The sequence below is a fragment of the Orcinus orca genome, chromosome 8 (assembly GCF_937001465.1).
Source record: "Orcinus orca chromosome 8, mOrcOrc1.1, whole genome shotgun sequence".
Taxonomy (NCBI): domain Eukaryota; kingdom Metazoa; phylum Chordata; class Mammalia; order Artiodactyla; family Delphinidae; genus Orcinus; species Orcinus orca.
Window position 1 is genome coordinate 6,979,946 of NC_064566.1, and position 22,072 is coordinate 7,002,017.

The window sequence follows — 22,072 nt, forward strand, 5'->3', positions numbered from 1 at the left end:
AGAGAACAGAGTCTACCACGCTTTCCTCAGTCCCTGCATTGTGCCTGGTGCATCTGCAGGACAGGAAATTCAGCGTTATTTTCTGTAGCATTTATTGAGCACTGTGCCATACGCGTTCAATGAACCATCTCTTTTCAGTTCTCACAGCCACCCTGTGAGGGAGGTGCTGCTGTTAACCCCTTGGACAGATGAGGAAACTGAGGCCCGGGCTGTCTCTCTTGGCATCGCTAGTGCCTGGCACACATTAGGAGCTCAAAATGTGCCTACTGAACCATGACTAAATGACTAAATTGGAATAGTATCTCTTTTGGAATTAAAAAACCAGGCAGAACAGTGAAAAGAGCACATGCAGTAGATGCCCCGTAAGTGCAGAGTGACTGTAACCCAGCTCGGGAGGGGCTGTGAAAGGACAGTGCGTCCCCCATCCTGGAATGTCCAGTCCAGAGACACTTGTGTAAAGCGAGCTCAGTGGTTCTCTGAGGTTTCCAGCTGTTGGTTGCGCTGTGTAAGTACTAGAGCGCGGTGGTGAGGAAGAGGCACAAGCTGACATGCTTTGACAGGAGCAAAATGCTTTCAGATGTGACACAACCACGACCGTCCGGCAGGATGGAGTAAACTCCGCACTGAGCGGTACCGCGTAAGAAACTGCGGAACTTCTAGACAGACTGACCCTAGAGGTGGGGAAGGGTGTGGCCCGGAAGGCTGCCTTGGGTCTCCGTGGAGCTCCTGCCTCCAGAACGCAGGGGTGTGAGCCCACCCTCAGGACTCAGGGCTTGCTGCCCCTCTGCTGGAGGCCTCACCGCGGGAAGCAGGAGGTGCTGTGTCCAGTCTCACCCGCACTGCGCGGGGCCTGTGAGTGGACCTTTCAGAACAGCCTGAAGGAACTGTGAGGCTTCCCAGTGGGTCGTATCCACAGTATCCACAGTCTTATAACCCTGATCTGTTCAGTCACCCACCTGAGGTCCCAGGCAGATGCTTGTGTTAGCACCACATACCCAGCGTGATGCTCATTAAACCTTTCACCCCTCCTACACGCACACACACACACACACACACATACCACACACACGTGTTCATTCTTCCTCAACCCAGCTGTGGCCCGCATCCCACAGAGACAAGTCTCATGGAACAGGGGTAGAGGTCCGCCGGTTCCAGGATCTTTGCCTGAGGTGTATGTCTCAGCACATGCCAGGTACAAACAGAAGCCAACGGCGTTATGGCTCTTTCTCTGGGGCTGATGTAACAGTACAGGCTTGCAGTGATTGCGGTGGAAGAGACCTGAAAGCTCTTTAGGTGATGGGAACTCACTAGAAAGCAGCGGAGACTGGAGTGAGGTCTGGGAGGACTGGAGTTCCCTGAAGAGGGAGTTTGGACTCTGTTCTTTGGACAGAAGGATGGCTTCCGAGCTGGGAGAGGCCCTGGCTTTGGGAAGCATTGTGTAGCTGCTCTTTGCAAGGTGGCTGAGCTGGGAGAGGCGGCAGAGGGGAGGGCCCTGGAGTCCATCTTCACAGCCCGGGCCGGAGGTCGTGGAGGCCTGGATTTGGGGGTGGTGGGGGTGGTGGCATGGCACAAGAGAAAGAAGACAGGTAGAGGTCTGCCTGAGGCTCTCCAGGCTCCCCACACTGGTCTCTTCCTCTGTCTCCTGAGCACCCTAGCCCTTTCCAGACTCATGTTCTTTTCTTTCTTCCATTTTTTTTTTTTCTTTTGGCCATGCTGTGCGGCATGCGGGATCTTAGTTCCCTGACCAGGGATGGAACCTGTGCTCCCGGCAGTGGAAGTGCAGAGTCTTAACCACTGGACCCTGCCAGGGAAGTCCCCTTTTCTTTTTTTTTTAAGCATTCATGTTCATCTTTATTTATTTGTTTGTTTGTTTGTAGGCACTCAATAGATGTTTATTAAAAGAAAGGTCCTTTAAATTCTATAGTGTTTTACAATTTTCAAAAGTTTCACGGGGCTTCCTTGGTGGCGCAGTGGTTAAGAATCCGCCTGCCAATGCAGGGGACTCGGGTTCCATCCCTGGGCCAGGAAGATCCCACATACCGCAGAACAACTAAGCCCGTGAGCCGCAACTACTGAAGCCTGTACTCTAGAGCCCGCGAGCCACAACTACTGAAGCCCACGTGCCTAGAGCCCGTGCTCCACAACAAGAGAAGCCACGGCAATGAGAAGCCCACGCACTGCAACGAAGAGTAGGCCCTGCTCGCCGCAACTAGAGAAAGCCTGTGTGCAGCAACGAAGACCCAATGCAGCCAAAGATAAATGAATAAACAAATGTATTTATTAAAAAAAGTTTAACACACATGATTTCATATAATCCCGTAATAACCCTTTGTTCTCCTACCCCTATCTTGCCCCTCCCCACTTCCCTCTCCCCACTGGTAACCACTAGTTTGTTCTCTATCTGTGAGTCCACACTCATGTTCTTTACTCTCGATGACACATCTGCATGGAATGCACCTCCCGCACTCTTCAGATGACACTCATTCTCATCACCCTGCCTGGGAAAGGGCCTAGGGCCTCTGCCCAGCACTTCCAAAGTCATCCCGTATCACCACCCCACAGTTACTGTCACAGCACAGCCTGTTTTCCTGGATGAACACGTGTTCATTAACATGTCCCCCTAACTCTTCGGAGGGTTAAGGCAACTCCAGGGTTTGCAGCCTGGTCATCAGTGAGGATGGGGTGCGACTGCTGGAGGCTGAAACTGGGGACAGAGGGGCCTCGGGCTCACTCTCCTGCACAGACGGGAGATGGGTCTGTGCCACCCTCCCAGCGGTGAGTCCCAGCTGTGGACAAAGGGTGAGAACTCTGCAGAGATGTCACTTGGCTCCGTTTGGTAACTTGTTGCTCTAAGGCCAGAGCTCATTCTGGTCCCTGCATTCCCAGCCCCTCTGCCCTTTACTCCGGGGAAGCAGGCCCAACGGAGTGACCTGGCTCAAGAATTGTGAAATGGTGGCAGAAGCTCTCATTCCTCCCCTTTGCCTTCCCCAGGTGCAGGAATCCCGGGGCCCCTGGGACCGTCAGTTGGGGGCCTAGCCCCCGTGTCCCATGGCAACACAATGCCCAGCATGACTGAAGTTCTGACATGTCCACGCCAGAAGTGCCTTCTGTGTCACTCAGTCTCAGGCTGCCTCAGGCCTCTTCAGCTGCAGCCCACACAAACCAAGGAAGTTTAGACTCAGCAGCGCCTGGGAAGAAGGTGGAGACAAGAAAAGCACTGGGAAAACAGCCTGGGTGGAAATTTCCATGACTGTTCTGCCAAAGCAAAGGCTTCAGCTGAGCCCAAGGCAGAGACAGACCTGGGAGCTAGAAACCATCCAGGTCACAAAGGGTCACCCTTCCTCATTCTCCCAGATCTTTGTCACCCACTGCCCCACCCTGAACCTGGGCCATAACCCTCAATCAGCTGTGTCCCATCTATTCCAGCCTCATTTGCTCTCAGACCCCTAGTTCATGAGATATCCCGCCACCTCTCCCCCAGGGACACGGCTAACCTCCCGGCCAGAGGGAGCCCCCTCTTCAGGAGCCACATCGAGGCCCCTTGCCCTCCTTCCTTGCAGGAAGCCCTCCCCGCTGAATGGTCCGTCCCTCCTACAGGCGCCTGCGGCTGTCATCATCCAGTGACCTCACCAGCACTCCTGTGATCGTGCCCTTCGCTCAGTGACTCACCTGTTGTTACCCTGAGCTATGGTATATGACTTTTATTGTTGTTTGTCGCTTATCCTTGCAAACACAGTCTTCCCACAGCCCCGCCTCGGCTCAGACCAGCAACGCACGCAGCTTATTCCGCATCTACGCAGCCTGTCCTGTGTGACCTCCAGCTGGTGCTGGGGACGCTGAGAGGCTCACCCCAGGTTCCAGCTGCTGGGCCCCAGGATCCATCCCCAGCCCAGGCTGGCATTTCCCCAGCAGGAGTTTGGCAGGAATGGTTATAGGCTTGACTTCTCTCCCCACCCCAGCCAGGATCCCAGAGAGGATGAATGATGGGGACTCAGCCCAGGGTCCTGGCCACAGCCTTCCCTGGGGCCTGTCTGGCCTTGCCCACCAGCCGTCAGCCCCAGCCTGGCAATGTGGGTGTCCTGGAGCCAAGCAGGTATTTCCTCCTTGTTCTTCCACTCAGCCTTCTCTCAGCTCCCCAGAAGACCATGGATCTCTCCCCCTCCGCACCCTGTCCCTGTCGCCCACCCCATCTGGTTCTTCAACTCTTCCATCCTTATAGAGGGGTCATGGAGAGAGTGGCCTTGAGAGTCCCACACACTTGGTCTCAGCCTGGTTCCTCCCTCACTGGCTGGACCCTGTGATGGTGGCAAGTTACTTAACCTCTCTGAATCAAGTTTAGTCCTCAGGGAAATAGGAATGAAATCGTGTAGTACCCCCCTTCTCAGGTTGTGAGGCCGTCAGGAGCTTAGTACAGTGCCTGGCTCAAATGATGTGCCCTGTAAAATGGTGTCTGTCACTACCTTCCCTCCCCCCTCACATACTAAGCACGCAGCTGCCTCCCAGACCCCCAGATCTGACGGGAGCCAGGCACATCTTAGGAAGGGGTTAAACATTGGCAGTGACTTCATCCTTGCCTTGGAGCAGGAAGGAGGCAGAGAAGGTAACAAAATCAGGCCAGAGGCTGGGTGGAATTTTCCAGTGCTCATAAACAGGACCATTCGGGTTGCTAACTGAGGTCACCATGGAAACGGTCACGTGTGCCTGCCTTCTGCTTATTCCAACCTGGCTAGAGGCCGATGACACAAGCTCCAGGCCTCTTCATTGGCTGCCACCTTCTCTTGCCACTGAAATCTAGCAGGAGATTGGCCAAGAGCTGTTTCTGGGCTGGAGTTAGACCTTCCCTACCCCCAGCCAGAACCTGCTGGAAGCTGTTGTTTTGAACCAGAGGAAGATGGAAAATAGGCTGCCAGAGATGTTGCCATAGCAACTGCTTTCCTTTCTGCTCTCCTTGGAGTTAGTAGTTGACTTCTTTGTAGTTGAAGTACTTTTCCAAAGGCAGAGGGAGTGGCAGCCATTTTATACCGACCTAACCTTCTTCTTTTGAATTTCTGAGCCTCTGCTTATGGCTTTGGTTACCAATCCACCCCTGGCTTCTGTGAAATGGGATACTCATTCCAGGACACCCTACCTTCTAGGGTTGGAGTAAGTTTGCAAAGGCTCACTGTAAACTAAAGCTCTGTGCACTCGCCATGTGTCTTTAATTGACCGGCTTTGACATGAGCGTAGAGTGGAATGGCCCTGTGAGGTGGGGTTGGGGGCCCTACCAACTTGTTTAGCAAAGCCCGGAGCCCCAGGACTCAGGGGCCCCTTTGAAGTCCACTTACTGTTCTGTCACTGGGACCATCAGCTGTTCGCATAGCCCCCCCAAAGACTCCCTTTCTCATTCTGTAAGAGGATTCCTCTGTAGATGATCTAGAAGGCCCGTTCCAGCTCTGACATTCCATAAACCTAAGTTAAAGGCCTTCCTGCTCTCCACAATAAATCTGTGGACCTTATCATCCCCATGGGAGGTAAAAATACAGGCAACTGCCGTACACCGAGCACTTTCTAGGCGGCAGGCACCGCCCGTGCACCAGCTCAATCTTCACAGCAACCCTAGAAGGTGAGGATCATTATTACAGCTCCCACTCATTTTACGGATGTGGAAACTGAGGCCCTGAGAAGTCAGGTAAACTGGTCCGAGGTCACACAGCCAGCAAGCGGCAAGGTCTAGATTTAAAGCCTGGTGGACTGGCAGCTGGTGTTTGAAAAACACAGGCTTGGGAAGGATTGTTTGAAGCTGGGGCCCACACACCAGTACTGCTCCACGGTACTGTCTGCTGTGATTTTTCCAGAAAACAAAATACATTCCATTCTGACTGGCCTTTATCAGAGTTGCAGCCCTTACTGCATCTTTGATGTTATAAAGTCCTTTTTCTTATGAAATGATGGTGACAGCAGATGGTAGCTATTTTGTTGTCATGTTCTTTTTGTTGTTGTTGTTGTCACGTTCTTATTTGGGAAAAGTTGGCTAATTGAGAAAAGGCTAACCTTATATCAATATATCCAACTTTTTTTTTTTTTTTTTTTTGCGGTACGCAGGCCTCTCACTGTTGTGGCCTCTCCCGTTGCGGAGCACAGGCTCCGGACGCGCAGGCTCAGCGGCCATGGCTCACGGGCCCAGCTGCTCCGCGGCATGTGGGATCTTCCCGGACCGGGGCACGAACCTGTGTCCCCTGCATCGGCAGGTGGACTCTTAACCACTGTGCCACCAGGGAAGCCCTCTCCCCCTCTGCAGTTTTTATAAGGAGGTGATTAGATCTTGATCCAATTTGGGTTCCTCTTTTTTTTTTTACAGGAATATTTTATAGATGGTATTGAAAATATCCAACTTAAAAATAAAATTATTGGCTATGTAAACCCAAAAGCTGGGAGCCACACTGCTCTGAAAGGAATTCAGTCCCTCCATCCCTCTTTGATTCTAGGCCTCACCCCCCGGGTCTAGCCAGAGCCCCAGAAAACCCCTTTGTTCCCCCTGCAGAGCTGCACGTGCCGAGGTGTTCTTGGCATCCTGCTCACTGCTGATATTGCAGCTCTCCGTGCACAGGCCTTTAGTTGGGAGAGTTGCTATCAAGAGCTACCACATCCCCATATGAAGGCCTACGTGAGAAATGTCTTATACGTCACCTACCAGCAAAAAAGTTTGCTTTCCCTGAGGAACTGGGATGCTTTTCCTTACAGACAAGATGAATCATGTAATAAATACTGTTCCCTTTTACTTTAGCTCCCAGGAAGCTAAAAACCATAACTGAGGCACAAATTTGGCAGTGATAAATGACTCTATGGCCTTTACTTTTAAACCTGCCTGAACTTTCTCTGCCTGATTTTTTATCCAGCTACCTACCTATCTCACTCTCACTGTATATTTAAAAGTTGACGGCAATCCTTTGTGTAAAAGGTAGCTATAAAGAGATAAATTTAAAAATTAGAAGCAGAGGGACTTCCCTGGTGGCGTAGTGGTTAAGAATCCACCTGCCAATGCAGGGGACACAGGTTCAAGCCCTGGTCGGGGAAGATCCCACATGCTGTGGAGTAACTAAGCCCGTGTGCCACAACTACTGAGCCTGCGCTCTAGAGCCTGCGAGCCACAACTACTGAGCCCGTGTGCCACAACTACTGAAGCCCATGCACCTAAAGCCCGTGTTTCGCAACAAGAGAAGCCACCGCAATGAGAAGCCTGTGCACCGCAACACAGAGTAGCCCCCGCTCTCAGCAACTAGAGAAAGCCTGCACACAGCAACAAACACCCAATGCAGCCAAAAATAAATAAATTTATTTAAAAAAAAATTAGTAGCAGAGCAGGATTTGGTTTTCCTGACTTTTAGCTTCATTCTTTATGTGATTCTGGAACAAAACTTCATTCATTCAACAAACACCCTCCACGCAGGGCACAGCTTGTGGAAATAAGGCAGGTGAGGGACTTCCCTGGTGGCCCAGTGGCTAAGACTCTGTGTTCCCAATGCAGGGGGCCTGGGTTCAACCCCTGGCCAGGGAACTAGATCCCACATGCCGCAACTAAGACCTGGTACAGCCACATATATAAATAAATATTAAAAAAAAATAAGGCAGGTGAAAGGCAAGTTTTCTGCCTTCATGGAGCTTGTATTCTAGTGGAGGAAGCCAGGCAACAATCCCAGTGAATAGCGGCCGTGTAAGTGTTCTGAAGAAGGTGAGGTGGTTGGATAAAGGGAACCAGAGGAGGGGATGAATTTTAGATAGGGTGGACCAGGAAGGTGACATTTGAGCAGCAAGTGGAAGGATGAGAATGAGCTGGCCTTGAGAAGAGATAGGGAGATTCCAGACAGAAGAAAGAACAGGAGTGGACAGAGGAAGTCAGGGTCACAGAGATGTTGTTCTGGGAAGTGGGCTGTTCCCCAGTGGGGAGAGGGGGGTTCCTTCCCCTCAGACCATGGGGAAGTCTCCCAGTATGGCCATCTGCCCTTGGTGTGAAACATGCAGCTGCCCTTCCTGCCCCCAGATTTCAACTACCACCTGTGTTAAAACACATGCCCATGTCCTTCTTTGTGGGTGAGGGCCCCAGGCCTTCTGACCCTTGGGCTTAACCTCAGACGGGCAGCTCCTGGAGTCCTGGCTTCCTGCCCCACACGTTTGTCCATGATACCTGCTCTAGGGGCTGTACCACAAGGCAGGAGCAAGGTTTTCCCTGGACCAGCCTAGCTCCAGACGGCAGAGCTGAAAGCCGTGGGGATTTCTCAAAGCTCAGGATTCAGCTTCCACTGGGCATTGGTGCATCAGTCATCACCAAACACCTTGGTCAGGTCCAAACCAGAAGAGCCTCTGCCTTCTCTGGGTTAAGGAAGTGGAGGTGTGGTGGTGGTGGGGAAGGCTGGGAACTATTAGAGCAAAGAAGAGGGGCTTAACTCAGAGGGTAGAGCTAGGAGGGCTTCCAGGGGGAAGTGATCCACACACTCAGAAGAATCCTGGAACATTGACCAAAAGGCTTGGTTTCGTCACAGCTAAATCCTCATTATCTAAACCAGTGCCCAGTCTCTGCCACATAGTAAGTGCCTGGTAAACATCTGTTGAATAAATGAATGACCCAGGGGGTGTTAAGATCGTTCTTAGTAGCGAGCTCCTTATTACTGGGAGGAACCAAGGACCTGCTGGATGGCCACTGGTCTGGGGTCCTGCCTTAAGGCGTGGTGAGGGCCTAGGGGAGCCTTCCATCCCAGGGCGGTGTGAGGCTAGCTCTGAATACCCTGGAGTGGGGAGGTCAAGTCCAAACAAAGCAACTGACACTCCTTGACACTGTCTGCTTAACTGCTTTGAACCCTAGGCCCCTCTGCGCCTCCGCAACCGTCAGCCTTGTCCACACACTCATGCCTCCTAGAACCCCAGACCTGAGGAGGGCCTCCCCTGCGCCTACCGCTCGCGGGGCTCAGGCTGGAGGAGACAGGCGTCGGGGCTGACGCAGCTGCGAGCGTGCTCTGCCGGCTCCGGTTCCGGGAGGCGAGGCGGGGCCGCGGGGGCCGCAATTGGAGCTAGCGAGTCACAGCAGCGGGGGCCGCAATTGGAGCTAGCGAGTCACAGAAGCCGAGTGAGCTCAGCCCGCGGCCACCGCCCGCGCCCGGGCGGCTGGGGGAGGAGGGGAAGGGAGGGGGCGCGGGCACCAGCATGGTACGCAGTTCCGGACAACCCCTCCCAACCTGGGGCTGGGAGAGCCCTGAAGCACCACACCACTCCTTCCTTCCGAAGCTGTCCCCACTGCACCCCGCCCAGCGTCCCTTGACACCTGATTCCCATAGAGGCCGAGTGACCTGCTCACTACTCTCTCAGCCATGTGCGGTTCCCCAGCCTCAAAGCGCTTTCACTGCAAGTGACAGGCCCCGCGCACACGCTTTGGCCCCTGGTCTGAGGGAGGCCGAAAAATGGGGCTGAGTGGAGCTGGTGGTCGACGCTCCTAGACAAGGCATTCCAGAAGGGACTACTCTGTAGCTGGATATGGGGTCTGGCTCCGGAGTTCACCAGCGAGAGAAGAGGGGCTGTGGGACAGGGCAGTCCGGGTGCAGGGAACACCATGTGCAAAGGCACAGAGGCGTGTAAGAGTGCCCCTGTCGGAACAGGCAAGCGAGTGCACAGAGCAGAAGGTAGGGCCTGAGAGCGCATTGGCTGGGATGTGAAAGAGCCTGATGCCACGCGGTGGATGGAGCAGGGTGCCAGGGGAGGCTGCTGGCCCTGTAGGTGTATGGGACGGGAGGAGGACCACGTGGCAGAGGCCGAGGCCTGAGTCCCCTGAGGCACAGCAAGAGCTTGAAAGCTGCTCGGAGTGGGTGGGAAAGTAGAGTGTATAGATGCACATTCCCCCTTCTCCACCTCTCCGGCGCATGATCCTGGGTCTTTCCCAGAGTGTTCTTCCCAAGATGCTACTCCCACCCTTTCTCCAAACCTGGGACACTCTTCTCCCTCCACTGACTCCTGACGACCCCCCAAACCTGTCCTGCACCCCAGCTATGAGGGGCGTGGTCTGACAACTCCAGGCTCCTTCTAGATACCCTTTCCGCCCCCAGATTCCCCTCCCCAGCCTGGAACTCCTGGGGTTTCCCAAAAACGTAAGGCCAGGGCAGAGACCCTGGGAAGAGGAGAACCGGACCTGGGCTCCCCCCTACCCCACCCCGCACTGGGGCCGCTGGGCCAGGAGAGACCGTCCGCAGGTTGGCCAGGCCCGGAGGCCGGCGCCCCGCCAGATCCTTCCGGGTGCCTCGGTAAGCCAGGCGCCTCACGTGACTGTCCTAGTAAACAGCCGCTCGGCACCGGAAACCCATTGCCTTCCCTCCCTCTCCCCGCCCCCGTCTCCTCCCCAGGACTTGCGCGCCGGGGCCCGGGGAGGCGGGGGCGGGGTGGGCCGCCTCGGAACTGCGTGGTCGTCTCGGCCCGGGCGGTTCCCTGGTCTGTCACTTGTGGGCGGCCTATGTCCGGAGGCTGGGGCGGCGTCCGAAAAGGAGGGGCTCCTTGGGCGGGAACTCCCGGGTTTGTGTCAGCCTTTGAGAACTGCTTTTCCTGCCGGATTGGCCCAGCTCGATTTTTTTTTTTTTAATATTTATTTATTTGGTTGTGGGTCTTAGTTGCGGGCGGCCTCCTTAGTTGCTGCATGCATATGGGACCTCGTTCCCTGACCAGGGATCGAACCTGGGCCCCCTGCATTGGGAGTGTAGAGTCTTATCCACTGCCACACCAGGGAAGTCCCCTAGCTTGGTGTTTTCAAAGTGCGGGGCAGGTACTGTGGTCCCTGACCCAAAGGCGCAGAGATGAGATCTGGGCAGGACCGCAGGGGGTGAGGCCGAAGGGGGGTTGAAGGACCCTGTGTCTAGGCCTCGTTCTGGGGGGTCTGGAAAGGCCCCGGGGATGCAGGTGGGTGAAGCAGGGCCGCTGTCCCCACTGTGTCAGCCTGATGTTCTCTTTTCATCCCCTGCTTCCTCACGTGGACCTCAACTCCTGCAGATTCTGACTCTTCCACTTCCCCCTTCCCTGCACCCATGACTGGCCTCCCCCCCAGGCCAGGGCCTCTCGCCGTTCTCTCTCCGTTGTGCCCTGAGCCGCACATCATCCGCCTTCAGGAAACTTGTGATAAACCAGTCTTTGGTCCTGTCCCACCCAAGGCCTCCCTGAGTAAACGCAGGCTTCTCTGGGTTTATCCTCCTTGTGTTCCTGGCTCACCCCAGCCACCGCCGTCCCCAATCCTGGTGAAATCTAGTTTGCCCTTAGGTCTCAGCTCAGCCCTGCAGCAGCCTCCTTGAAGACACGGAGTAAGAGTCCTGCCACAGAGCTCCCTGACCTTAGGAAGAGAGCAGACTCATTCCTTCTCCCTGGGGCCCAGCTCAGCCCTCAAGACAGGAGCACCAATGGCCCCAGAACCAGGGTAGCTCAGAACGCTGCCACCAAGTGTGGACAGTCCACTCTCCACCCAGCTCAGATCAATAGCTCTGCGAAACCTCGGGATCAGCAGAGAAGATTTGGAGAAGGGGTTAAGCAACACTCCTCAGTTAAGAAAAAATTATTCGAAATTTGAAAAGGCAAAAGGGTGGCTATCAGCCCCAACTCGGTGATAAGTAGATTGATAAGCTGTAAATAACTGTCAGGTAGAGAGTTTTATTATTACCCCAAGGTAATAGTGACCCCTGTAGGTCATTAGCCACTTTGTATGTAACCCAGCAATCTTATTCCAGCACTTTTTTTTGGTGCCTCTAAATACTTCTGTTTCCCTGGTTCTCTTTGAACTAGCTCTTCCACCATACTGGTACTTTCCTTAAGACGTTAAGTAATCTTTGACATATACCCTATACGGAGAGTCATGCTTTTAGCTTTGAAAATTATATGCTGTGACACTTGTGGAGACCGTCTCACCAAGATGTCCGATTGGACTCAGCTGCCAGGGCCAATTAAACTTTGTTGAAGTTTTCATGGAAACTGAAACACTGCCTCTCCCACCTCAGACTTACTGATTCCACCCTGTGATGTCTTTATTATATTATTATTTATTTAGAAATAACACTTTATTGTTATAAAATTTAAACAGCACTCTTAAAGTCCCTTGGACCATCGCTTCCCATCCTAGGCCTGTCCTAAAGTTGACTACTGTTATCCTGTTAATTGATATATATATCAGTGTGCAGAATATATATATACTCCAGTTTATATATGTTTATACAAAAACATAGATATATTAAATAATGTGCTGTGTGTATATATATATATATATATATATATATATACACACCACACACATATACACATATATACATACGTATATGTTTACAAATATATATACACACTATTTGGTATGTGTGTCTATATAGTATACACATATATACAAATGTACTATCATTTTAGTGGCTGGGGATTTTTTTCCATAAAAGGTCTTATAGTGGAGGGACTTCCCTGGTGGCACAGTGGTTAAGAATCCGCCTACCAATACAGGGGACGCGGGTTCGAGCCCTGGTCCGGGAAGCAGATGCCGCAGAGCAACTAAGCCCGTGCGCCACAACTACTGAGCCTGCGCTCTAGAGCCCGCGCGCCACAACTACTGAAGCCCGTGCGCCTAGAGCCCGTGCTCCGCAACAAGAGAAGCCACTGCAGTGAGAAACCCGCGCACCACAACGAAGAGTAGCCTCTGCTCGCCGCAACTAGAGAACGCCTGCATGTAGCAACAAAGACCCAATGACAAAGACTTAATACAGCCAAAAATAAATAAATAAATAACTTTATTTTTTAAAAAAGTTATAAGAGGTATTATACTGGGGATATGGTCTTACAGCTTGCTTTTTCTCAAAAATAGAGCTAGAGATCTGTTTTGGCGCATAAGACCTACCTTATTCTTTTAAGTGCTAATGTGGCAACACAAACCATAAAATACCTAGGAATAAATTTAAGAAATATGTGAGGGCTTCCCTGGTGGCGCAGTGGTTGAGAGTCTGCCTGCCGATGCAGGGGACGCGGGTTCGTGCCCCGGTCCGGGAGGATCCCACATGCCGCGGAGCGGCTGGGCCTGTGAGCCATGGCCGCTGAGCCTGCGCGTCCGGAGCCTGTGCTCCGCAACGGGAGAGGCCACAACAGTGAGAGGCCCACGTACCGCCAAAAAAAAAAAAAAAAAAAAAAGAAATATGTGAGATTTTATGTAGAAAGTTACTGAAGATGTTATTTTATAACATTGTAATGTTATAATGTAATGTTTACAACCTTGTAATACTGATAAATTTTATAAGTGATGAACTGTATGAAGCAAAAAGTAAGTGTCCCTCCCCCCCGCCGCCCCACGGCAAGAGCATTGTTTTTCTCCCAGGCTGCTTCTTTACCTTCCTAAGCGTGTTTCTGGACAACAGCATTGTTTTTCTCCCAGGCTGCTTCTTTACCTTCCTAAGCGTGTTTCTGGAACTTGCTTTTGGGGGTTGAGTCAGAACCTCCTTCCAGGGAGCTGAAGACATCTATAAATAGCTGTGACGTGCGTGGGCCTGCGAATGCTGTAGCCGAGGGACCTGGTGCTGGGAAGAACCTGCGTCAGGGAGACAGTCACCATCACGAGCTCAGAGGAGGCTTCTGAGAGTGGGTGGTGCTTTAATTAGGCCAGGAAGGGTGAGCTGGTGGATAGGTTGGGCAGGACATCATTGCAGACAGGGGACTTGGTCTGGAGGGGGGAATCATCATTTCTAAATAGCAGAACCACGACAACGGTGAGACAGAGGCCCACGGAGAGTAGCACGGGGTGTGTGTCTGTTGGCCGGGGTCGGGGGGAGCCAGACTAGAGGCCAGGGGTAGAGCCAGACTGGGGCTCAAGTTCCAGCCCAAGAAACAAGCAGGGTCCAGGCTGTGAAGCTCCTGCGCCCCTTAGAGTGGGGGCCATGGAGGAGCCCCTCTTTGCTGCACGGAGGGGAAGTCTGAACCCTGGAGGGCCTTCCCACTGTGCCAGGGCTGGGCACTCATTTGGGGACAGGCAGCTGTAGAGATCAGTGGCAGCTGGTAGGGGAGGTACACCGGCCTCCTCTGTCTCTCCCATCTCATCAGTTGGCAATGGATATGTCTGTTCTGAGTCACAAGTCCTGGTTCTGACCCTGAGAGTGCCGTGGAGGAGTGCACACTGCCCTCGGCGGAGTGGGTGCCCGTGGTACAGCTGGCAGCCTGGGCAGGAGACACCCGCTCCCAGAGTGAGGCGGGACCTGCAACCCCTCAGCCTCTCCACAGCCACTGGGAAGCAGAGGCCCAGGGACGGCTCAGGGCGGAAGTAAAAGAAGCCAGTCTAGAATTCAGATTTCCTGCCCCTCAGAGTAGGTCCGGTCTAGGACTGGTCTTTTTTCTTCCCTCAAGAGACACGCCCTCATCCCATTATTAGTTGCCTGTCGTTGCACAGCTAAGGCAAGTCAGCGCTAGTGCACTAGAACCAGGTCAAGGTCTACCAGACCTTCTTCAGTTTCACCTGAAACTCCCACCTCACCGCAAGAGGACCTCAGCAAAAAGGATATTTATTGTATTATGTTATTGAAAAACGCAGAGGTGGTCTTCGTCTCCGCCAGAGCTGGCCCCAGCGCTCTCCATGGCTCCCCACCATGAGGCTCTGCTGCCCTCCGCTTGGCTTCCTCTCAGACAAGCCTTCTCACATCACTTAGGTAAAGTGGTTTGTATCGTACATAAGGAACAGGCAATGCTTGTTAAACTGGTTTAACAAGGATTAAAAGGTTGACAGTTTACTGTGATTTACTCATGCTGTGGAATGCTACAACTGGAAGGGACCATTGGGCGGTATTTCAAAGTTGTCCAAATACTAGATTCATTAGACTGGAAGGGAAAAGCTGGTGTCAAGGTCAAAGCAAAAGAGTCAGACCAGGCCAGAAGAAATGCAAAGGGGGAACAGAGGACAAGGACAGAGACAGGCTCCAGAAATCTAGATGTTGAAGTTCAGTGTGAGTTTAGGAAACAGGAGCTGAAGAGAGAGGGAAGGGCAAGCAAGCAGGTTCTCTGCCCAACTCAGCCCTCACGACAGATGGGGACAGCATGACGTTGACTCATTTCCCACGCTCTGTAACTGGAGGGCTTGCAGTGCGCGGACCCAGTGTGTGGCTATCGGGCTTTTTTGCAGCTTGCTCTGCTCGTGTGTCTGCGTGGTATCTCTGGTTCTAGTGTGTTTCCACTTTCCTGATGAGCCCTGCTGAGCTTTTCCTGCGCTCCTGAACCCTTCTGGCCTCTGTATGTCATTGGGAGACAGAGTTACCTGGGCAGGCGTTGCCAGGAGTTGGGCATTTTCAGTTAGAGGGACTCTACACATTTCATGGTGTGTTGTGGAGTCGGTGCTGGAGCATGCACTCCTCTACTGGGTCTGCTTCCAGGTCGTAGGAACCTCTGCAGCCTGTGGATCTCGCTCCCGGACATTCCTGTGTCAAGCAAAATGTCAGCTCATAAGGGGTGGGGAGATGAGGCTGCAAGGTTAGCCCTTGCAATTAGCCCTTGGAATTACCAGCCCTTGCAATTAGCCCTTGCAATTAGCCCTTGCAATTAGCCCTTGGAATTACCAGGGCTTCCTCAAGCCGGGCCACTCTGGGGAGCTTCTGGCTTCCAGTGGTGGGAAAGCTCTGGTGTGGGCTGTGGACCACAGGGGATGTGATAAGGAGGCCACCAGGAGGTCTTCAGCAGGACCCTGACCTTTTGTGCTGGATGGCAGTGTCTGCCAGGGGACAGGACAGTGCAGGAGAAGCCCACTCATGCCCACTGAGCCTGCGTGTACCTTGGGCTGTCATTCTATGTGAACAGGAAATAAAATTACTATAGATACACAGGAAGTTCCCAAAATAATAGAGGTCAGTCCCCTTCACCCAGTTTCCCCCATGGTAACATCTTACATGACTACACTATTGCCTTTCTGTATTTGGCTGTGTCTGGGGAAAACTCTCCCGTGTTTTCCTTTTTTCTCACCTAACACTTCACTTCATGTTCGACACTTCATTTAAAACATTTTATTTAAATGTGGACAATTAGTCAAATGGTTGGAAAATCAATAATGAAAAATAGTTTTTTAGGGTTTTCCACACATCAAGTGATTCTTCAACACCAACTGGTGTCCTATAACTCAATTCAATCCTGGCCCTATCTGCCAGGAGTTACATCAGATCTCACAAGTTAAGGGCTTAGTCCCATAAGACTGCGCCCACTTCGGATGTCAATCTCAAGTCCTAGGCTGTCACCTAGATTTCTGACCAATTGGCTGTAAGTTGGGGTTTCCATGACCCCCCTCCTTGGGTTCAATAATTTGCTAGAATGGGTCACAGAACTCAGGGAAACACATTTACTGCGTTATTATAAAGGATATAATAAAGAACACAGGGACTTCCCTGGCAGTCCAGTGATTAGGACTCTGCGCTTCCACTGCAGGGGGCACAGTTTCGATCCCTGGTCAAGAACTGGGATCCTGCATGCTGTTCGGCCAAAAAAAAAAAAAATACCAAAAAACAGAAAATGAAAAACAAAAAAACAAAAAACAGGACTTCCCTGGTGGCGCAGTGGTTAAGAATCTGCCTGCCGATGCAGGGGACACGGGTTCGATCCCTGGTCCGGGAAGCAGATGCCGTGGAGCAACTAAGCCTGTGCACCACAACTACTGAGCCTGATCCTTGGGACCAGGCCCTGCCCTGAAAAGGGTGGGGGTGGGAACCCACAGAGGGATCAACAGTGGAGGAGAGCAGACCAGGCTGGGGTCAGTGACTAGGTGCCTTTGGGGAGGGGTGTTCAGGACCAGCCAAGAAGGGGTGCTGCTGGCACCCGTGTCCAGTCCCCTCCTGCTTCACGGGCAGGCCCACTGGCTCCTCTGCCTGGTGGGAGTATATGTCCTAACCCAGCTCCAGCAGGAGGCAAATTTAAGCTCTGGAAGTGGGTGTGGTACTGGGAGGGGGTGGGCCTTCCCCTCCTAGGACCTTCTCCCCATGATCTCCTCTGAGTATGGCTCAGCCCCTGCGCTGTGCCCAGCCAGGTGGTGTTGGGCCCTACAGAGCTGGCCCAGAGATGGGCCTGGAGGACAGTGCCCCTGGGTGGAAGGGCCCCAGGGTGGGAGACCAGCCATGGTGTGCCCACCAATTTCCCAGGGCCCTTGGGCTGATGCCTGATGCAGGGCAGGTGGGGAGCAGTTCCAGGGGACCCAGGACAAGAATGTCCTCCTTTATGGCCACACCTCAAGTCCAGGGTGAGGTGGTGCCTTCTTCCAGCTGGGTGAAGCTATGAGGAAGGTGTCTTTTTTCTTGTCTTCCCCTCCTGGGCAGATGGGGACAAGTCACCCAAGCCCTGAGGGGGAACCTGCAGGTAAGACGGTGCTGGCCTTCAGCTCCCCACCCTTTGCCTTCACACTTTACCAGGGTCTGAAGCTGAACCCCTGTGGGAGTAGAGGGTTGCAATCAAGTACAGGCTTTGGGGTCTCACTGACCTGGATTCAAATCCCACTACGGAGAGTAAAACCCCTAGTCTCTGAATGATGGCAGAAATTTCAGATTAAAAAATAAGAAGCTGAGATACCACTTCACACCTACTAGGATGGCTATAATCTTTTTAAAAAAGGAAAATAAATGTTGGTCGGGATGTGGAAAAACTGGAAGCCTCAAACTGTTGGTGGGAATGTAAAACGGTGCAGCTGCTGTGGAAAAACAGTGGTGGCTCCTCAAAAAGTTAACCATAGAATTACTACATGACCCCGCAATTTCACTCCTTCTGAAAGGGGTTGAAACTAGGGACTCACATACTTGTATGTGAATGTCGATAGCAGCATTGTTCACACTGTTCAAGAGGCGAGAACAGCCTAAATGTCAATAGACAGATGGATTAAAAAATATGGCAAATTCATACGGAGCAGATTAGAGCCGGAGGGAAGGGGGAATGGGATTAACTGCTTAATAGATATGGTTTCTGTTTGGGGTGATGAAAGGGTTTTGGAATTAGTGGTGATGGTTGAATGTAATTAATGCCATTGAATAATACACTTAAAAATTATTAAATATCTGGGGGGGTGAAATAGGTGAAGTGAATTAAGTATAAACCTCCAATTATCAAATAAATGATGGGGATATAATATACAGCATAAGGAATATGGTCAATAATATTGTAATAACCTTGTATGGGGACTGATGGTTACGAAACTTATGGTGATCTTTTCATAATGTATGCAAATGTCAAATCATTATGTATTGATAGCACACTTGAAACTGACACTGTACATCACCTATATTTCAATTTAAAAAATTAGAGGAGGGCTTCCCTAGTGGTGCAGTGGTTGAGAGTCCGCCTGCCGACGCAGGGGACACGGGTTCGTGCCCCGGTCTGGGAAGATCCCACATGCCGCGGAGCGGCTGGGCCCGTGAGCCATGGCCGCTGAGCCTGCGCGTCCAGAGCCTGTGCTCTGCAACGGGAGAGGCCACAGCAGTGAGAGGCCTGCGTACAGCAAAAATAAATAAATAAAATAAATAAATAAAAAATTAGAAGGCAAGTTTTATGTTATACATATACGTGTGTGTGTGTATCTATTGATATAATAAAATTTTAAAAAACATCAAAAGAAAACCCTGCATGGCCAAGCAAAATGCCTTCTGCTGAAATTCAGCCTCCACTATGAAATCTCGCAAGGACTGGAAGCAGGAAAGGCTGGGGGTGAGGGGGGTTCTGGGATTCACAGGATCAAAAGGATGGAAAAGAACCAGCAGAGAATGGAAGAGGGGTCACCGAGGCCGGCATTGGCCTCCAGCTGCCCACGTGGTCTGTACCAGTCGGACACCAAGCCCCACCCCAGCACCTTCCCCTGCTCTCGGTCCCCACTGTCCCCACGCGGAGCCAGCCCTCTTCCTGCAACGGCTTCTTCCTCTTTGATCTTTGGTCCGTCTCCCCACTCGGCCTGGCTGGTGACCCTTCTAAAACCTGGGTCTGACCCCCCGTCTCTCCTGCTTAAACTCTTTCGGCAGCTCCCATGGCCTCAGCTTCAGCCTTGCAAGGAGAACTGTTCTAAGCTGACTCCGACCCAGTTTTCCAGCTTCACGGTCCTGCCTTTCCCGAGCCCCGGGTTCCTTTATGTCTCACACCATAACCATGTTTGAATACCTTCCATGTGCACGCTAATAAACGTTATCCCTGACTTGCTTAACAACCCTGCAAGGTTGTTAGGTAGGTATCACTGACTGCATTTTAGAGATGGGGAAACTGAGCCTCACAAGGCTAGGTTGGACTCAGAGACCTATGCTGTCTTTGCCATGTGTTGGCTCCTCTCTGTAATGCACTCTGGTGCCTCAGTGCCTTTGCTTATGCGTGAGCATAAGCCTGTCAGCCCCCACCAGCGGGCTGATCATGTCTGAGGACAGCAATTCCCGCAGCTTCTTTCTTGCCTTTGTGGCTGCCGCACTTCAGATAAACAGGCACCTTGGTGGACATCGCGACTTCACCACCCAGGCGGGGACAGTCTGCTCGCGGGACCACGGCCTCCGCTGCCTCCTCTCACCACCCTCAAGAAACACCACCTCCAAAAAAAAAAAAGAAACACCACCTCCAAAGGGTGGTTTTCTGTCACCAAAACTTGCCAAGGGGCTAAGGCACTGCAGATGATGGCAGAGCAGCCACTGCTCTCATTCAGGAGGCCCAAGCCAAGGCCTCTTATTAAGGGGTTCTCTCGACAAGGCTGACCGGCTGCTGCCCTCTTCTGTCTCCTAGTTCCCCTCCCTCAGACTGGCATCCTGCATCTCCCTCAGGGCTTGTCCAGGTGTGGTGTCCCTTCCACCCCATGGGAGCCCAGCTCTCCTGGGAGGACCTGTACCATCCTGTGACTTGAGTTTGGGCTGAGAAGACCTACCAGGGCCTGGCATTCAAACTGGGCTCTGAGAGCCCTGCCTCCTGGCCAACTTTGCACGCCTCCCCTCCTGCTTCCAGCTGTTCCTTATGGGATATGGATTGTTAAAGGAAAAGACTATTGCAGTGATGGGCAGGGGCTCCTGGGGAATCATGGGGACTGGTTGGAGCCTGGGCAGCCCTGTTCCAAGGTGCAGACAGCATCAGCATCAGGACCAGCGAAATGGCTAGTGATCCTCTGACCTCTGGGGAGAGGGGAATGGAGGAGGCCGGCCACAGCTGGGAGAGGGGCAGAGGAACCTCAGAGGCTGAGAGACAAGGCAGCCGCGGTCAGCTTGCCTGGGATCACAGCTGCCCCTGCTGGGTCCTGAGCTGGGGTCTCCTGGGGTCCTTCCTCCAGGTCTCAGGTACCTGCACAGTGCAGGCTCAGCACCCTCAGGGCCACCCAGGCCCCTCTTGCACTTCCTGCACCAGCGCCTGCTTGTCGGCCTCTCTCTTTCTGCTCCCCAGGGCCACTCCATGACCTGCCCAGTTCAGCCAGGCCTCCTCCTCTTAGATCTTGTCCACCCAGCCCTTCCTGGTCCTCAGAGGCAGAGAGGAGGGCAGTAGTTGATCCCGGGAGCCCTGGGTGGACGAGGCTGGGTGTGGAGCACACCCTGACAAGGGTGGCCTCTAGGCGGGGCCCTCAGCCTTGCGGTTCACAGCCCTTAGGCTGTCCTCCCTTTCCCACATCCCCCCCCCCGCCACATGTGGCCCAGGGGTTGGGGGGCGGGGCTGCAGCCCCAAGAGCCCTTGAGCGCCCAGCTCCCCGTCCATGTCTACTCATCTCGGCCAGGCCCCCTTCCAGTGGGTGAGGGCTCCTGGGAGAGAGGCCATGGGCGCCCCACCCGGAAACCTCTCTCCTTGGGGACCATTATGTCCCTGACGGGGTGGGAAGGGCCTGGAGTGGGGAGCTGGAAGGAAGCAGGGACACTGCAGGGACTTGAACCCTGGCCCAGCAGTACCAGGCGTGCCACCACCAGTGCCTTTTGCTTTTTTCCTGCTCATTTTCTCACAGACTCAAAGGTGAAAAGCAAAACCTGGACGCAGCCATCAGCGCGTCCAGGAAAAAAAAACACCTGCGCCGGCTCCGTGCCTCCCGCCCCCCAGGCTTACTCCTCCCTGCCCTGACGCCCCTTTCAAAGGCACAGCCGGGGGACACACGGCCCCTCAGCCCCACGGCCACACGTCTCCTGTCGTGCTGGCTGCATGGCCCAGCCGCAGGAGCGCATGAAATCAGACAGGTAGACTGAACCGCAAGTTACGGTCCTGCTGGTTCTAGGACAGTGTCAGCAGTGACAAGATGCGTATGTGTACAGAAACCTCCAAGATCCTGAGACACTGAGAGGTCACCTCTGTGTAGCAGGGCTGGGATGGGGTGGCAGGGGAAGGAATTTTACTTTCATTTTATACTTTTTCCATGGCTTGAATTTTTAACTCTAGGCAAATTACTTTTATATTTAAAGGCAAAAATCTTAAATTTTTTGTTAGAACAGGAAATCTAAAAACTAGGGGAAACTTGAGCACTCTGGCCTAGCTTGAATGCCAGCGGTCCTCCAGGTCTGCCGTGCCCCGGCCACGTGGGGTCATGCAGACACGCCCACCTGCCACACCTGCTGCCCCCATCTCTCCGTGCCAGTCAGCTGTGGACCCCTCCTGGGAACTGCCGTTACTTGAAAATGAGGCCGGAACGCCCCCGCATGCTTCTCTCCTCTCACCGACTCTCTGCGGGAGTCTGAGGTTCCGGGGAGGGCAGGTCGCAGTCCCCAGGGCCCCAAGAGGTTACAGAGGAGCTCACCCCGGACCTGCCCCCAGGCCTCCCTCTCAGCCCACAGCCCGCAGTACCCACTGCTTGCGGGCCGGGCTCTGCCTCCCCTGGGCCCACGACGGGTCCAGTGGGTGCACCACCCTCCTCCGCGCTCCCAGCTCTGTAGTTCTCGTCCAGGAGTCCTGTCCCGGCCTCTCACAGGGGGAGCGCTCCTGCACCCCTCCTGCCAGCCCTGAGGAGTTCAGAAGCCTCTTCCCAGCAAGGTCCAGATGAGAGGCTGAGGCCCAGAGAGGGCTGACACCTGCTCAGGGTCACACAGAACAATTAGGCCAGGCTGAGGAACGTGAGCGGAGCCCCGTTCATACACACACCCCGACCCCAAGGTCTGGGGCCCATCAGGTGGGCTCAGAGCCAGGC

General features: G+C 53.2%; 1 protein-coding gene and 3 long non-coding RNA genes across 4 annotated transcripts in view; 1 reads left to right on the forward strand and 3 right to left on the reverse strand.

The window, feature by feature from the left end:
- Positions 1–2,256: 2,256 nt before the first annotated feature.
- LOC125965125 (uncharacterized) lies at positions 2,257–9,058 on the reverse strand. Its single transcript, XR_007478664.1, has 2 exons — positions 3,670–9,058; positions 2,257–3,188 (listed from the first exon to the last, which is right to left on the reverse strand). It is a non-coding gene; the product is annotated as an uncharacterized LOC125965125 (long non-coding RNA).
- Positions 9,059–12,741: 3,683 nt separating this feature from the next.
- On the reverse strand, positions 12,742–15,533 carry LOC125965122 (uncharacterized). Its single transcript, XR_007478661.1, has 2 exons — positions 13,407–15,533; positions 12,742–13,349 (listed from the first exon to the last, which is right to left on the reverse strand). It is a non-coding gene; the product is annotated as an uncharacterized LOC125965122 (long non-coding RNA).
- Positions 15,534–15,657: 124 nt separating this feature from the next.
- LOC125965124 (uncharacterized) lies at positions 15,658–18,494 on the forward strand. Its single transcript, XR_007478663.1, has 2 exons — positions 15,658–15,784; positions 18,431–18,494. It is a non-coding gene; the product is annotated as an uncharacterized LOC125965124 (long non-coding RNA).
- A 140-nt stretch (positions 18,495–18,634) lies between these two features.
- Positions 18,635–22,072, reverse strand: part of CDC42EP2 (CDC42 effector protein 2) — a 111,196-nt gene continuing 107,758 nt past the window's right edge. The window contains exon 3 of the transcript XR_007478654.1: positions 18,635–19,110. The gene's annotated coding sequence lies outside the window, so the exon portion shown is untranslated. The remainder of the gene's footprint in view (positions 19,111–22,072) is intronic.